The following is a 13,903-nucleotide window of genomic DNA, read 5'->3' on the forward strand; positions in this document are numbered from 1 at the left end:
GGTCAGATTTGAACTCAGGTCCTCCTGACTCCAGGGTCGGTGCTCTATCCACTGCACCACCTAGCTGCCCCGAGCCCAGGTCTTTTGATTCCAGACTTAGTACCCTTTTTGGGTCTCTTTGCTTTTTATCACAATGCTCTTCTAATAATTCTAAAGACAGGAGAAAATTCTAGAAAGATAAAGGCAGAAGGCCTATATAATAATAATAATAATTGTTATTGTTTTTGTTGCTATAATTATGTTATACAGTACCTATTATGTGTTGAGCTCTGTGCTAAGAACAAATATTATCTTATTTGAGCCTTTCAACAAGCCAGAGAGGTAGGTATTATTATCCCCATTTTGTAGATGAGGAAACCTAAGCAAACAGAGGTTAAGAGAGTCGCCCAAGGTCACAAACCTAGTATGCAGGTCTGAGACTGGAATTGACCTTAGTTCTTCCTGACTGCAGGTCAGGCACTTTATCCACTGTGTCTTTGATGCATATGCTTTTTTATGTAAAAGATGAGTTTCTGGAAAGTATGAAGTTTAAATTTCAGTAGAAAAAATTCTATTTTTTAATTTCAGCAACATTATCACGTTAACTCTTCTTTTTTATATTTTTTATTTTTTAATTAATTTTGATTTATCAACAATCACTTTCATATGTTTTTGAGTAAAATTTTTCTCCCCGTCCTTCCCCACCACCCTCCCCAAGATGGCACACAATCTGATATAGGCTATACATATACATTCCTATTAAACATATTTTCACATTAGTGATGTTGTAAGTAAGAATTAAAACCAATAGGAGGAACCACCAGAAAGAGGAAACAAAACTCAACAGAAGGAAAAAAATAGCAAATAGTATGCTTCAATCTGCATTCAAACTCAATAGTTCTGTCTTCTTTATGAATAGCATTTTCCATCACGAGGCCTTTGGAGATGTCTTAGATCATTGTATTGCTGGGAAGGGTTAAGTTTATCAATTTTAGTCATCACACAGCATGGCTGTTATTGTGTACAATGTTCTCCTGGTTCTGCTCACTTCACTCAGCATCAGACCATAAAAGTCCTTCCAGGTTTTTCTGAAGTCAGCCTGTTCATCATTTCTTATAGCACAATAGTATTCCATTACATTCATATACCACAACTTGCTCAGCCATTCCCCAATTGATGGGCATCCTCTCAATTTCCAATTCTTTGCCACCACAAAAAGAGCTGCTATAAATATTTTTGTACATGTGGGTCCTTTTCCCATTTGCATGCTCTCTTTGGGATATAGCCCTAGAAGTGCTATTGCTAGGTCAAAGGGTATGCACATTTTTGTAGCCCTTTGGGCTTAGTTCCAAATTGCTCTCCAAAATGGTTGGATCATTTCACAATTCCACCAACAATGCATTAGTGTTCCAATTTTCCCAATTTTTTTGACACTTCAATTCTATTTTTTTCCAATTCCTCTTCTCAACCTTTCCCACAAACAATTTTTCATGTAAATGAATCTCCCAAATCTAGATATCCAGTCCTAATATCTTTACTGAATGCCAGTCATCACCAACTGCCTGCCAGACATCTCAACCTGGATATCCTGTGGGTATCTGGAACTCCAAAATGAAACTCACTATCTTTCTGTCCCTTCTCCCCTTCCCAAAATTTCCTTTTTCAATTTTCCCTACTTTTGTAGAAGACATTACCATTCTTCCTGTCATCAGTATTTTCCACCCAAGTCATCTTCAACTTACCACTCTCGCTGACTCTCCTTATCTAATCAGTTGCCATGTACTGTTGATCCTGTCTCCACCACATTTCTCGCCTTCATTTCCTTCTCCCCACACATAACAGCTTCATTTAGGCCCCCATCACCTCCGGACTGAACTGTTGAGATACTTCCCTGAAATGGTCTCTGTGCTTCTAAACTCATCCCTGCCCAATCCATTATCCACACAGCTGCCAAAATAACCTTCCTAAAACATAGGTCTTATTCTGTCATTCCTCTGCTCATAAATCTTCAGGGGCTCCCTATTGCCTCTAGATAAAATGCAAACTCTTCAGCTTAGCATTTAAAGTCCTTTACAATCTGGCTCCAGACTACTTTTCCAGATTTATTTGATATTACTCTTTTTCACACACTTAAATTCCAGTTAAACTTGCTGTTCACTGGACTCCACATCCCATCTCCTATTTCTGTGTCAACACAGTGATTTCAAATATGTTCATCACTATGCCTGAAAGGTACTTTTTTCTTACCTTTATGCCTTGAAATCCCAAGTTTTCCTCAAGGTTCATTTCAAATGTCACCTCCTATTTAAATCCTTTCCTAGTTCTTATAATTGTTCATGGCAGGTAAGCATTTATTAAGCACTTGCTATATGCCAGGCACTGTGCTAAATGCTGGGAATACAAATACAAGCAAAAAGAACCACCATCCCCACCATCAAGCAGCTTACACTTTAATGGGAGAGGACAACATGAAAGAGATGTTCAAATTTTTTTTTAAAAAAAGGACAGCTAAATGATGCAATGGATAGAGCACTGGCCCAAGAGCCGGGAGGACCTGAGTTCAAATCTGACTCCGTGGCCCTTGGCAAGTCACTTAACCTCTATTGCCTCCCCCCACAAAAAAATTTTTCAGCTATTCCAAATATTTTAATAAGAGTTCTTTGCAAGGCATTTAAAACACCAGTTTGTGGGGATAAACTCCATTGGAGAGAGAGAATTCAGAATGCAGAAAGCCTCGGAGCTGAGGAATTTTCTTGATTTGGGGCAGGATCTGAGAATCCACTATTTCCTGATCAGCTTTGCACTGCTCTGTAATCTCATATTTCTCTTTTTCTGTGTCAAAAATTTCTCCTTCTTGGCATCTAGGTTTGTGGAGCCTCTTCTTCTTGAAGTAACCATCAGTAAGATGATTTGGAATTTTTACACCTGAAAGGTTAGCCCTGATGGAGATGGCAATGGCAATGACTAATTTCTGATGGGTCTTTCTCAGAGGGACATGATTGATGGTCAGAGGTCCAGTCACCAGTAGTAATCCACTAGCCAGCTGCTTCAGGAAAATCACGCACTTGCCCCTGTGGCTTCCAGTGAGCATAATCAGAACTGTGCCCAGGGCGATGCTAGCTTGAAGTCTCTTCACTTGCTGGCTGACGAGCTTTTTGCCATGACTTGGCAGCTTTCTAGGCGCATCCTCAGTAGGGTAATACCTAGGCATTTTGCGAATCTTTACCACAGAGGTTCCTGCACTCTTATCATCACCACCTGACTTTGAGATAGTAGCAGGCACCTTCTTTTTCTTTTTCCTTTCAATCTAGGTTTTTGGTGCAGTGTATTTCATCTTGTACATGGCTTGCTGGGAATAGATTGCACACTGAGTATCTACTGATCCCTCGGGCCAGAACTGGGATCCTACTGTAATGCTTTTGAGCCTTTTTCATCACCTTTTTAGCCACCTCTTCCTTTTTGTTTTTCTTTTCCTTTGCTTCCTTTGGAGTTTTTTTGTCCACCATCTTGAGAGAATGGAAAGAGGAAAAAAAATTTTTAAAGAGCTAACATAGTGGGGAGGAAGAAGTCATGATGGCAAAGCCTGGAGTGTCAGAAGCCCAGACAGGAGTGGAATGAAGCATAACTACTTTGTGCTCATTCAAAAATAGAGGCTCTTCAAGGAACTCATGAATGGTAGAAAGGACCCAAAGTGGCAGAGGGATGTCCCAGGGTGAGAAGGCAGTGAAGACATGGCAGAGAAGTCCAGAGAGTTAGGAGCACAGCTTCCTTCCTCCTTGAATTACCTCTTATTTGAAGATCTGTTTACATGTGGCATACCTAATTATAGTATAAGATCCTTGAGGATTGACACTTTCATTTTTGTCTTTGTATCCCCAGTACTTAGGGCATAGCAAGTTCTTTAAAAGCATGTTTGATTCTCTCTCTTGGTCCGCCTCATGCCCATCTGACCAATCCTCAGTTTTCTTTGCTGGATCATCATCCATATAACACTAACCATAAGTCTCTCCCAAGACTCTGTCTTGGGCTGTCATCTCTTTCCTTCTATACTCTTTCATTTGTTAACTTCATCAGCTACCATGGGTTCCATTTCTACAGAGATTACTGCCAGAACTACACATCTAATATGACTCCTGAGCACTAATACTAAGTCAACAACCATCTATTTTATATTTAGAACTTACTGTGCCATAAGCATTTCCAATTCAACATGTCTAAAACAAAACTTATTATCTTTCACCCCATGCTCAAATGCAGCCCTCTTCTGAAATTCTCTATTTTTGTCAAAGGTACCACCATCCTTACATTCTCTTAGGTTTATAACTTCATTATCATCCTTTATGTCCCATTTTCATTCACTCCACATATCCAATCTTTTACCAAATCTTGTTGTCTCTAACTCTACCACACCTCTCATATCCATCTCCGTCTACATTCAAACAACCACTATCATACTTCAAGACCTCATCACCTGACAACTTCCTTATTGGGCTTTCTGTTCCAAGTCAATCTTCCCATTCCAGTCAATCTTCCATACAACCACCAAAATCACACCTATTAGAAATGGCAAATGCAGGAGGAGATGAGGGAAAATAGGTACACTAAAAAACTGTTGGTGGAGTTGTAAAGTAGTCCAACAATTCTGAAGAAGAATTTGGAACTATGATCAAAGAGCTACAAAATTATGCATACCCTTTGACCTAGAAATATCTCTACTCTGTACCCCAAAAAGGTCAAAGGAAAAGGAAAAGGACCTATGTGCACAAAAATATAGCAACTCTTGTGGTGGTGGCAAAGAATTGGAAATTGAGAGGATGTCCATCCATTGGGGAATGACTGAACAAGTTGTGCTATAAGAAATGATGAGAGGGGGCAGATAGGTGGCTCAGTGGATAGAGCACTGGCCCTAAAGTCAGGAGGATCTGAGTTCAAATCCAACCTCAGACCAAACACTCGACACTTGCTAGCTGTGTGACCCTGGGCAAGTCACTTAACCCCAATTGCCTAAAAAAAAAAAAAGAAAAGAAATCACGAGGATGATTTCACACAAAACATGGCAAGATCTTTATGAACTGATGCAAAGGGAAGTGAGAAAAACCAGGAGATCATTGTGCACAGTAACAACAATGTTGTAATAAGGATGAACTGTGAAAGACTTGGCTTGATTCAAGACAATTCCAAAGGACTCATGATTTAAAAAAAATACTATCTACTTCCAGAGAGGGAACTGATGAACTCTGAGTATAAATTGAAGTAAAATGTTCTCACTTATTTTTTTTTTGCTTTTTTTGTGATTTGGCTAATATAGAAATATGTTTTGCATGATTTACATGTGAAAAGAAAAAGAAAAGGAATAGTAGTAGAAATGTCCTGAAATTCACAAAAGACAACATCCAATAAAGGAACCAACAATAAAATAAAATATCTATTTTGTTAGTTTGAAATTTGGCATGCCAGGGTTTACTTCAAATGTCTGCTGTTTTGACTCTCTGCTAGTAGACTAAGAAAGAAAATCCCATGATCTCTTTTAGTTGATGCTCATCATTTTCAATCATGCCTGACTCTTTATGACCACATTTAGGGTTTTCTTGGCAGAGGTACTGGAGTGGTTTGCCATTTCTTTCTCTAGCTCATTTGACAGATGAGGAATTGAGTCAAGCATGACCAGAATCACACAACTAGTAAGTGTCTGAGGCCAGATTTGAACTCTGGAAGATGAATCTTCCTGACTCTAGACCCAGCTCTCTATCCACTGTACCACCTAGCTGCCCTCTGTAATCTTTATGCAATTTCATATTCCTTTCCCTAAAACATATAAAGTTATACCACTACTGTTTCTGAGGTTTGTGAAAATGGGACAAAGATGCTTATCACATCCTTCATTCCATCTTTATAAAAATGAATAAGATGATACCCATATGTTATTTTTAAAAAGCAACCCCTAGGACATATCCTGGGATGAGAAAAAATTGAGCTCAATATCATACACCTGCAACATAATTATAGAATTATAGAGATTGTGGGGACCTTGGAGATCATCATAAGTCACTGGGGGGGGGGGTCTTAGGTAAATCTTTGGTCCCCAATTTCCCCATCTGGAAGAGGAGAATGTTGAAGTAAATGCCCTTTAAATTCCCTTCTAGCCCTAATTTCTATGACGTTCTGGTGGTGTGAATGCAATTCTAGATATGTAATCATCTGAGTTCAAACCTTCCTCTGCAACCACAGGCAAATCTACTAATTTCTCTGATCTTATTAACTCATAAGTATGAGATAGTACTTTCTTCAGAGATTGTGAAGTTTAAATGAGATGATGTGTAAAGAATTTTGCAAACCTTAAAATACTGTATCTTAGGGGTGTGCTTGCACCAAATCCAATTGGCTCATGAGAGCCAGTTGTTAAATTTTCAGTGTGAGCATTTGCACTTTTATTCATAGGCAAAAGCTCCAAATCAATTCTTGATTTATTGATTTGTTAATGGTCTAAACTCTAAAAAGTGATAGAGAAAATGTTAATAATGCAGTTTAAATTTAAAAGTGTGTTCTGTGTACATTGTTTTGTTTAAAGACTTGGACTTACCAACACATCATTGTATATAAGTAACAGTTATATTCTTATCATCATCTTAACATCACATTACCAGATAGTACTGACCAATAATGACAGTGTTCAGAATGATGACCCAAGGGCACTGCAAAATCCTGAATTATTCCTTCATTCATTCACTGAGCACTTATTTGTATGATCTACCTGGCCCTGGGCTAGACATGAGGGGAGTTACAAAGATGAATTAGCTAGGGAGGGCCATGCCCTTAGGAAGCTATAATTTAGTAAGAGAGATGATAATGTACACAAATAATTATAATATACTATTGAGCATGTTCAGGGTCTAAGAGGAATATAGATGATAGTTCAGAGGAAAAGGAGATCACGGTAAATTTCAGTATATTCAGTGTTGGGTATGTTCTTTTCTATTTCTTATTCTTTGAAAATAGGCAATTCATATAGCACAGATATTTACTTTTAGTCAAACCCAGGTAATTAGTTAACAAAAATATCCTCTAGCAAATGGCAAAATGAGAAGAGCACTGGTCTTACATGACCTAAGTTCAAGTCCTGCCACTGATATTTATTACCTGTGTAGCCTCAGACAAGTCATTTAACCTCTTGAGTCTCAGTTTCATCATCTATAAAATGGGGGACATAACACCTATACTGCCAGTCTTATAGGATTATTGTGTAAACAACACTTGGTAAATCTTAAAGCCACATACACACAAACATACATATATGTGTATATGTATATACACACATGTGTATGTATACACACACATACACATATACATATACACACACATATATGTGTGCTCCATAGATACACATACACACACACACACATGCACACATAGGTTTGTTTGCTTTTAACTTGGTTTTGGTTTTGGTTTTGGAAGAGACCTATGGTCCCATTCATAAACAGAACTTTCATTACATAAACTCTACTAAAACAGACCAGCAACTCAGCTATGGCTTACCCTGAGAGGGTAGTGGTAGTGGTGGTTGTTGTTGTGTTATTCCCACTATTATTGTTGTTGCCATTATTATTGCTCAGACTGAACTACATTAAGAAAATTAAAAATACAGGTAGTGATCCTAATTGATTAATGGGGAAATGTGCTTTGCCTTCCATCCAGAACTGATTTTAATCTCTAAAGTGAAGATTCAGTCATTTCTTCCCACTCTCTCCCAGATCTCTTGGACTTCATTCACGCTAGCCTGACCAAGATTGGTTGCATGTGAAACCTGTTTCTCCACTTCCCGGTTTCCCCTCCCTTCCCTTTCTCTTCTTTTTCATTTTTCTCTCATCCCAGCCTTGTTGTAATCTGAGTTATTTTTTTTCAGTCAAATACCTAAGTGTCTCTCACCATAGTGCCAGGTAAATACTGTGAAAAATGAAAGGCAAAGACGCTGGAGTCCCCTTAAGTGAGATATGGCAAGGAGGAGAGAGGACAGCTGAAGAGAGACGAGACAGTATGTTGGGGGTGACTGCATTCACCTAGACTCATCAAAAGCCCCATCCAACTTCCTAAATAATTTTTAATGGCTTTGAATCAGTGTTTATGCTTTCCAAATGTGATAGCTGGCTCTTCTATCTCATGTTTAATTTAAGAAGCAGGTACTTGCTGCGAGTAAACAGCCCACAACAATAGAATTCCACCAGACATACCGTGGGGCTCTTTCATCTCCTCCCTAATGTGACAAGTAGGGCTGGCTTTCTTTATCCTGGAGTAGAAGTACAATTACTAAGCTATGAATCTATGTGGTTGTTTGTAGAACTTAGCCAGGAAACTGATACCCTCAGAAAGTTTCCCTTCATTCCAATGTCACTTCAGATAGGGCAAGGTAAAAGGATTACTCTGGTATTGCTGACCTATGCCCATTGTCTATAAAAGCAGAGACTGAATGGGGTAATTTAACCCCCAAAGAGATAACAAAATGCAGTGTGTGTACTAACATTTGTTCCTGGCATTTCCCATGACACAGGCAAGTTGTTTTCCTGGGCTGTTCCATGAGTTTAACAAATTGGCAAAGCAGGACCTACTATGGCTGGAGACCCAAAGAAGCTGACCTAGGAAAAGCAGTAGCATTCCACTAAGATTGAAGTGCTAGAAAGCTAGAAATGAAACCAACTACAAAAAGGGCCTATTGGTGCCCCTTTTGTAAAAATAAAGTAAAAGGCATTACTTCCTTCTCTTCTGAGTTTATTCCAGGACATAGGACTGGGAGCCTGGAGACCCAGATTCTAGTCCTGACTCAGTTACCAGTCCTTTGAAATTTCAGTGTAATACAAATAATAATAACAATAACAACAACAACAATTACAAAGTAATACAAATTTGCTGATCAAGGAGGGAAACTGATGATGCAAGACTAATATATTTTATTGGCATCATTCAGTTCTGAAAATGAAAATTGCATGTTGTGGTTACTTTAGTACATGAAAGTGGTTGGAAAGCCTGGGGTCTAATCTGAGGTTCTTTGGGCCATTTACTGTCACTTCATGGTCTTCAGGGCTATGCCCAACCCTGTGTGCCCCCTTGCCTCTCAGCATATCCACCTCAAAGACACTTACTACTTGTGTGACATTTGGTAAAGCCATTTCACCTCTCCCAGATTTAGATTTCTCATCTGTAAAATGAGGGAGCTGGACTAAACTGGCCACTGTCATCCTTTCAGCTCCAGATCTTTGCATCTACAAATTCAAATAAACATGGCACCTGGAGCCCAGTATGGGCAAGAACTGTTTGCCTTTTGAGATTAATCATGATGCAGAGTCATTACTGTTGAAAGATGTACAAAATAACAATGTCGATCTTATATTTGGTTTCTGCCTGGTGAGCCAAACACCTCAGAGTTCTAAAAATGGAATTCACAACCTATGTAATGTCTGCAGTCAAACTTTGTGCTTCCTTGTAATGGTAGAGTTAAACTTAGCCAAAACATGTAAGTGAAGGAATCCACAACAGAGATGAACAAGATAAAGCCCCCCCCACTTAAATTCTGTTGCTTATTAGCCGACATCATAGGACAGATTAATGAGGAGAAGGAAAGAAGAACACCTTGTCCAATTGAAAATGCAAGGAGAATTTAGGTAGGCAAAATGTAATAACCTGAGCTGGAGTTTGGCCAAGAATTATCTGACTAGCAAAGGAAGTCAGACCAGATGTTGTAGGAAGGGGCTTAGTTCAGTCAGCCATTTCAGTGATAAGCCTTGTATTCCAGGAAAACAGATCCACTTGTACATTTCATAGAATTCTAGAATTTTAGACTTAGGAAGGAGCTTAAAGATCAGTAGCATCCAATCTTTTCTGATCACTCACTGCTATCAGTATTTTTTTTTTCCTGGTAGGTATGCTAGGGATTAGAGGTTGGGGTAGGAGGTGAGAATTTTCCCAGTGGCACCTGTGCAGCTGGTGCTGTGGGCAAGGATTAGATTATAGCTACCCTGAGAGCTGATGACTCAAAAAAGGGGGAAGGTTGGAAACTATCAAAGCTGCTGAAGGAGGTTGAGTAGGAGATCATAGGACTATAATGGGTGAAGGGAAGGTGTGGCGATTCTGCAGAAAAGTCCCCCGATGGGATATCATGGGGATGGTGGGACTCAACCCATTTCCTACCCTCTTTTTTATTAATCATGCCACACACAGTTCACATGAGGTCATGCCATGGCTCCCCAGTGAACTCCAGCTTCTACCTTCAAAACCGTTGATATTCATAATTCCTTCATTTTACAGATGGGAGATATGTTTTGTACAGTGACGAAGCCAGATCTAGAACCCAGGTCTTTTGATTGCCTATCCAGTGATATTTCTGCTAAACCATACAGCTTCATTAATGTGATATCCTATTATATCCATTGGTAGCAAGTATTATTAAATTAAAGAAGACACATGCATTAACCCCTTAATTAAATGACTAAAAATTGTTCTAAGATTTAAAAATTAGAATAATAGCTAATATCTAGCATTTATATAGAGCTTTACAAAGTACTTTACAAATTTTATAAAGCATTTATAAAGTGCTTTACAAATATTATCTCATTTGTTCCTACCAATAGCCTTGGGAGATAGGTGCTATATTTTACATATGAGGAAACTGTGGTAAAGAGTTTAAGTGACTTGCCCAGGCCACATCGCTAATAAATGTCCAAGACCAGATTTGAACCCAGGTCTTCCTGATTTCGAGTCCAGAGCTCATTCATACTGTACCACTAGCTGCCGTGATAATGAATCAAATGATAATGTACATCAAGTACTTTGCAAACTTTAAGTTTCTAGATAAATATGAGGTTTGATTTTGGTGGTGGTCTTACCTAAATGGCATAATGAGAATATTCAAGAGCTTTGATGATCTCCATTGTGTGCTTTCTGTACAAAGGTGAAGCATTGCCCAATTGTTTTGGGGTTTGTTTTTGGTTTTTTTTTTTGCTTTTAATTTCGAAAAAATATGGGAAATTTATATGATATCAGATAAAAGTCTTGTTGAATTTAATGATTTGATGGGTCTCTGATCTCATTAATCTGGGTGTTTTTTCTCCCTGTGTTTATCATGACACCTGCACACTGATTCATCCTATGAATACAATTCATATTCAAACCCTTCAATAAATCTTCCATAGAAGATGCAAAAATTCCAAGAAGCCTTTATCTGATCATTCAATATTTCAAACATATATATCTATTCTCTCATTCTGGCTATATAACCCTCCCATATCCTTTTCTGGTCATACATGTTCTAGATGATGTCTCCCACACAAACCTTCTTTGAAAATATGTCACAACCTATTTATACTCACCACAGGAACTAGAAGACTTTTGAGGTCCTTTCCAAATCTAATCTCTTATTATCCTTTGACTAGAACTATTACTGGCATATGATAGCCACTTATTAAATGTTTGTTGATTATATGGTTGATTGATTTCTGCGACTATCTGTTACTTTCAATTTTTGTCTTTCTGAGATTATGGAATCTCATGATTCACCATGATATAAAATCACTGGATGACCATTTTGTTAAATAGGTGGACTTTTGTAGCAATGAGCAACTTAGGATCATTTACAGCACTATGCAGTTTCCCAAATGCAATCCAACCCAGTAGCATCTTACTCTTCAAATATGTGCCTAACTCACTTTCTTTATAAACATTGGTCCAAGATATAAATAGCTATACTTGTATCTATACCTGAGCATATTGGGCAGGTAGGTGGTCCAGTGGATAACTGTAGGCCTGGAGTCAGGAAGACTCATCTTCCTGAATTCAAAACTGGTCTCAGACAGCTGTGTGACCCTGGGCAAGTCACTTAACCTTGTTTGCCTCAGTTTCCTCATCTGTAAAATGAACTGGAGAAGAAATTGACAAACCACTATAGTATCTTTGCCAAGAAAACCCCAAATGGGGCCATGAAAAGTCAGACGTGACTAAAATGACTGAACAACAACTTCACATGTATTTTTAACTAACAAACTCAATGAACTTCTATCCAGCTACATGTCATAATTCGGGCAATGTACATTTTCATACATTTTAGTTTTTCAGTGTTAATGGTCAAACTAATCTTTTAAATTTTGAATTTCACTACGAGGAATCTATAGTTTCCCAGGGCTCAGTGCAATATGATTTATGAACAGGAAAGAACACTTGGAGAACCTCACCACCAATAGGAAATCTTTGTTTATACTGTGCATAGGATATATTCCATGACACCAGTAAGCACCTTGGGTAGTACTATTTCTCTCTGTTTTATTCTATATTTGATGCTAGTACTCAGTGGATCATTTTAATAAAACAACTCAAAACAGTTATGGAGGATATGAGCTTACAGAGAGATTGGTAAAAGATGCAGCTAAGTTTGATCATCCAAGAGCATTAATAAATGAAACAAGAGAAACAACAAAGAAGCATAAAATAGACCAGATCTTCTGACATTTTTATGGTAATTTATTATCATCTGTGACTACAGTGGACTTATCATGTAAAGAAGGATCAGCAGCAATAAAAAGACACAGTCAAGAAATGAGTTTAAAACTGATTAAATATATGCAGCAAAAACATATACTAGAAATTTCATAACTTTAAAGTAATTCAAGGATGAATTTTCAAGATATCTCAAAGAGTATAAAAGTCCTAAGGAATGAAAAGGGCATAAAAATGTCATTGAAAATCTAGTTATTGGAGGGGAAGAGTAGGTTTTCCATATGACTCAATTTTTTTTTCCAAACCATTTGATAGAAATCCATACAATTCATTTGGAAACAACTTAAGACAAATCTGCCTATAAAGAGAAAGATCAAGATTTGATTAATTTCTTAATGTGAATTCATGGATTTTGTTTTCAAGTGGTGTTGCTGGAAAACATACTGCTGATTTTTTTTTAAAAATTCAAGAATTTCCTGGTATTTACCAAATAACACATAGCCTTGGAAAGTATAATCAATTGCATAATACACCCTAATTCAATAGTGTTTGAAGTCATGGTTTCAAATCACATTTACCATCTAATGATACTTAGTTATACTAGCAGGAACATTGTAAAAAGGAAACAAAATGTAATCTTCTAACTATGCTCAGTGGTAGGCAGCTCCTTACAGAGTACTTCACTTTGTATGAGGCTCTGGAGATTAAGGAAAGATGACAAATTTGATTAATGCCTTTGAGGAAAAAAAAAAAACTAGTAGCATTGAGATTACCTAGCCTGGGAAAAAATGCTAAGGTGCTTACTTAAATGCATTTCTAAGTATATTCAGGATTAATATAAACAAAGTTATGTGCTAAGTCTTCTCTAGCTATAGTAAGCGAAGAAGTAGAAACGTACAGAACAAGGAGATTTAAGGGTTTGAGTAGGAGTTATTAACCTTTTATTGAGTCACAGATCCCTTTCACAGAATGGTATAGCCTTTAGGCCCCTTCTCAGAATCATGTTTTTAAATAGATAAAATAAAATAAACAAGATTACAAAGGAAACCAATTGTACTGCAATACAATTATATTGGAACAAGATTAATTTTTTTTTTAAATTCACAAACCTGATGCTGAGTTAGAGCAGGGCTTCTTAAACTTTTCCTCTGGAGACCCTTGGACAGCATTTCTTGGCTTTGCGTGGCCTGAGGGCGTTGAGCGGCCTGAGGGTGTGCGCAGTACAAAGTGTTCATGCTTTGCGTTTACAACCAAGGCTGCAGTGAAGTTGCCCCCATGCAACATGGACAAGCAATGCCAGAAACACCTAGGATTCATTATGCATTTGATTTTAAATTAATTTTTATTATTTTTATTAAATTAATTAAATTAATTTTTGGTCATTGTGCATTGAGAAACTTTTTACTGTTGCCAAATGTTGCCATATAGGGTCACCAGCCACAGTTTAAAA

At 37.7% G+C, this 13,903-nt stretch overlaps 1 pseudogene; it reads right to left on the reverse strand.

Moving 5' to 3' along the window:
- Positions 1 to 2,650: 2,650 nt before the first annotated feature.
- LOC114026560 lies at positions 2,651 to 13,688 on the reverse strand (annotated as a pseudogene).
- Between the last annotated feature and the right edge of the window lie 215 nt (positions 13,689 to 13,903).

The sequence above is a fragment of the Vombatus ursinus genome, unplaced genomic scaffold (assembly GCF_900497805.2).
Source record: "Vombatus ursinus unplaced genomic scaffold, bare-nosed wombat genome assembly UNPS02014841.1, whole genome shotgun sequence".
Taxonomy (NCBI): Eukaryota; Metazoa; Chordata; class Mammalia; order Diprotodontia; family Vombatidae; genus Vombatus; species Vombatus ursinus.